A 4813-nucleotide genomic window follows, 5' to 3' on the forward strand; every position below is an offset into this window, starting at 1 on the left:
AGAGAGAGAGAGAGAGAGAGAGAGAGAGAAAGAGAAAGAGAAAGTTATGTTGTGTATGTGTGTGTGTTCAAGCAGTGTTCAAAGTCGAACTCATGGAAGGCTGAACCTGGGGGCCGGGGTTGGGGGAGCCTCCAGAGACAGTGGGCCAGTGAAACCCGCCTTTGAGAAGGAGCAGGAAGCCATCACTCCATTCCCTCTGACAGGCAGGATGATGTTAACTTTCCCTTTTTTATGTTAACTCCATAAATCCCTCTAACATTCCAGCAAGGAAGATGCTATTATGTCTACTTTTCATGGGAAAGAGATGAGGTTCAAAGACTTTAAGTGACTCTGTCCAAATTAGAGAGGCAGCTTTCATGTTGGGTTTTATCTGAAGAATTGTTTGAGCCTTAAACCCATGCTTTCCTCCCTCAACCGACAGCATTACATTGGCATGCCTGATCATTGTCTATTGTTCAGGAGATTAGAGCCTGGGAGACAGTAAATATCCACCACCCACATTGCCCATACACTGCCAGCTCTGGCCCACCTGGAAACAGGAACTCTGCTCGTTGGAAAAGCAAGTCTCCTTTTGAAGGACAGAGCTCTGGCCATCTGGGTGCTACTTTTCCTCTGGCCCCCAACCTTAAGTCAGTACTGGGTGAGAAGCACCTGGCTAGTTGCTCTAGTTAGACATATATTGAGCAAGATTTCCCTCCATCTGGTTTTATTTACACTCCACTCCACTCATCATAGGCTGTACCTGAAAGAGGGTCTTCAGTTACACATCACTAAAGACTCCAGTTATTATGATTCATTTTAGACTCCTTGTCCTCATCAAAAGTGGATTTTTAGAACCAAGGCAGCAAAGCCATGAGCTTACCCTGGAGGCTAAAATAGTGCTTTTCCCATGTATGACTCTGTTGGTAATTAATGAGATGTCTGTGGCTGTGGAACTGGTCCAGGGCTCTGGTCCCACCTGTTTTTCTAAGGCCACACCCATGACCCATATGAAACATACCTGGGTGGTCATTGGCTAGAAGCTCTATGTTAGGATGAACTATGCCATTGATTATCTTTCTTGGTGGTCGATTTATAGATTTTTCACTAGTGGTCAGCACAGACTTTGGCTTAAAATAGTTATCTGTGGATGATGGGACACATATTTAAATTATACAGTAAACATGTTCTTTCAGCTTTGTCTTGATTTGGTATAATTTTACCTGGAAAAGTCTGTATTTGGTTACTTTGACAGCCTGATGTCCTGGCAGAATGTACCCCTGACACGTGCAGTCAGTTGCAATGGCCGATGATAATTATAAGCCACGGAATTGTATTTTCTAACTGCCATATGCAAACTAGTACTCTTTTATATGAAATTTACTCCTCACCACAGCCAGCTGTATTCCTGCTTGCCAATGGATATGCCAAAGTACAGAGGGACAGATGAAATGGTTGGTTCAAAGTCACATGGCTACTGAATGTTGAGAGTCTCTGACTAGTATCAAGACTATAGACTTCTAGAATTGTTATAGAAATCTCCTCTGATTCAGAAAGAGAGATACAGGCTTCAGTGTTATTTGCTAAAAACTGGCCTTAAAAACCACTCCCTCAAAGCTACTGACAGTAGAAGGAAGGTGGATGTCATTTAGTAGTTTTGAAATCCTTTGTACCTCTACATAGCAAATGACCATTATTTATGACTTAGCAAATAAAACTATGTGACACACATTATTCTGAATTTCAGATAAACAATAAATATTTCTAGCATAAATATGTCATAAATATTGCATACAATATAGTTATACTACAAAATTACCTGTTGTTTGTATAAAATTGCAGCTAACCTGGAAGCCCTTTGCCTTACCTGTCAGTGGTAGGGTTGAGGCTGTCTGTTGGTAGACAGGAATTTCCTTTAACATTCATGACTCCTTCATAACACTACACAAAGGCAAGTACTATTAAAATGCAAAATAAATAATTATGACCATAAAATCACAGGAAAGAAGAAAGAGAACAGTAGAGAATTGTCTCAGCTTTGCTTTTCTTTGTTAGATGGTGGCTGGGTTCATACCAAGAATACACTAGGTTTTTGTGTCTTGTCTACAAGATAAACCAAAAGAAGCCAGTGAGGCCAGAAAGCTCAGAATGGTAAAAATACTGAAAATACAAAGGAATGCCAAGGAGGAGCAGTGCCCCAGACAGGGATGCTTTAGGGGACATTGGATGGCTGGAAAGAGAAATGGTTCAAAGTAGATGAAAGCAAGCATGAATAGACAGGACAGACTGACAACAACCAGGACTGTTTGTGTGTGTAGGGGTGGGCAGACTGACAACACAAGACTGCTCGTGGGGGTGGAACTGGCAACACCCCAGGACTACTGTGGAGACAAAGGGAGTAAATTGGCTTGAAAACTAATCAGAATATATCATGATGGGCAATGAAATAACATATATTTAGTACCAAGTAATAAATTGCTTAGAATTAAATAGTACCCACACTCCCTACTCCCTCCTGCCCCGCCCCCCACCACAATTTAAGTCCATTCACACCCTGTGGGTATAACCTTAATTGCAGACAGGATCTTTAAAGACGTGATTTAGTTAATTTGAAGTCATAGAGAATCAGAGATTCCAAACAAGGCCCAGTGTGATTGGTGTCTTTAGAGGAGTGAAGTTTGGATCCAGAGACACTGATATAGGGGAGATAAACGAAGATGGAGTGAGAAGTTGGAGTGCTGAGTCTACAGGACATGAAGCATCAAACTCTCTGGCTATCAGAAGCTGAAAGGTACAACGGAAACTCTCCCAAGAGCTTCAGAGGGAGAAGGCTCTTTTATGGCATGAGTTTGAACACTTGATCCCCAGCTGGTAGCACTATTTTCAGAGGCTTTGCCACCTTTAGGAGGTGAGATTCAGCTAGAGGAAGTGAGCCATTGTGTGGGATGGGTCTTGAGGTTACTTTAGCCTGTTCTAACATAAACTCCCTGATCCCTGCAAAGATGTAATCATCAGTACACAAGCCTTTGTCCTTGCAACTACAGCTGTCATGTCTTCCCCACCACAATGAACTACGCCCCTCTGAATTGTGAGCTGAAGTAAACCTCCCTTCCTTTAGGTTGCTCTTGTTAGGTATCTTTATCCCAGTGACAGAGGAGAGTAACTAGCCGCAGTGCCAACATGCTGTCTGTGGTTGGACTTGCAGCTACTGAAACTGATCTGCAAGCCTCCCAGTTATAATAATTTATTACCAGGGTGCTAGGTGATGGACGCAATTACACAGCATGTTCCGCATCACCATCTTTTGTTAGGAATAAAAACATTCAAATGCTACTGAGGAGGATTAGAGAGAAAAGACAACTCATTATAGGTTCCTATTTTAATTAGTCTCTGAAGCAGACACAAACAGAAAGGAAAGGACAGGTGTTGCTAAGTTTTTCCTATGAAGAGTCAGGAGTAAATATTTTAGATTTTTCTGGCAATGAATTCTTTGTGGCAGTTGCTCAATGCTGCACCATTGTGGGATGAGAGCAGTGGAGGTTCATAGATAAACAAAGGGGTGTGGCCAGGCTACAATAAAGCTTTATTTATAAGACAGATGGTCATCTGGCAGGATGGATTTTTCCCCTTAGGCTGTGACTTTGTGACCTCTAATGAAAAACAAGGCCTTTGGAGAAGCTCAAGCTGCCATGAAGGGCATGCCCTTTCCTACCCATCTTCAGAAACAGACCAGGGGACAATCAGGAAAAGTAGACTCATGCCTCTGGCCTCACCTCATTTGAATCCTGTGTGATGATCCTCAGCAGAATACTTACCCGGTGAACTAGGCATGTTTCTGAAATCTTTGTATTTATTCCACAAGGCAAATTCTCTGTCCGTAGAGAAAGACTTGGTTTTCTCCAAAAAATTTGATAAAAGCTCTGATAGACAGTCCAGCTGAAGAATCCCATGTTCGTCTTCCAGCAACATCTATTGACTAGTACTCCGCTCTGGGGAAACACTGGAACTGGTCATGTACAAATGGGGCTGGGCTTCTTCAAAGGTCATTTCCATCATCTTCAAAATTTTCTTTAATAACTGCCCAGCATTGGAGATACATGCTTACTTGAGTGTTTTAGGCATTTAGATGTTCCAGAGATTTGGCACTACCTGCATCATCTACTAGTGAACCAGCTGGACAACCAACACCTCTGAGGGCTGGTACCTATGTGGCTGAGTCCAGAGAGCACCAGCCTGCCAGGCCTCATCATGGCTTCCAGGGGAGCAGCTGCACACACAGCAGATTCTCAGTGTTGCTGAGAAGAGTTGTCTTTTCCCTGCTTGCTGCTGTAGGCGTGGGTCTCCAAGGAGCCCTTCTGGCTGAGACTGCGGATATTTTCTTACCCTCTCCCGTTTAGAGTGTCAGCTTCCCACTCACCATTGTGTTCTGTCTTGTTAGAGGGTTGCTGAGGGTGTGAGAGCAGATTCCACCTGAGACTCACTTAAGGCTGCCAGGCCTCATTTGACCTCATCTTCAGAGGTGCTGGGGGGCGGGGCCATGCCAGACTTCCTTTGAAAGCAGAGTCTCAGTCGAATGTAGTCAATGGTTGGTGTTCTGACAAAATGTTCATTATTTCCACTTTAAATTTGTGACTATGAGGATCATAATATGATTTATATCTTATATATGTTAATTATACTGCACATAAGCACATGTCTAATTTTGATGATGATACTATTTTCAAGACAACCAAGGAATACTCTCCTTAATATATGGAGAAGAGGAGTATTCTAGGTTTGACAAATAAAATATTCCTTCGTAACAATCCAACTACAATGATACCTGCAAATGGCT

At 42.6% G+C, this 4813-nt stretch overlaps 1 pseudogene; it reads right to left on the reverse strand.

The window, feature by feature from the left end:
* LOC110304172 overlaps positions 1-3948 on the reverse strand; it is an 80901-nt pseudogene extending 76953 nt beyond the window's left edge.
* Between the last annotated feature and the right edge of the window lie 865 nt (positions 3949-4813).

The sequence above is a fragment of the Mus caroli genome, chromosome 11 (genome assembly GCF_900094665.2).
Source record: "Mus caroli chromosome 11, CAROLI_EIJ_v1.1, whole genome shotgun sequence".
NCBI lineage: Eukaryota > Metazoa > Chordata > Mammalia > Rodentia > Muridae > Mus > Mus caroli.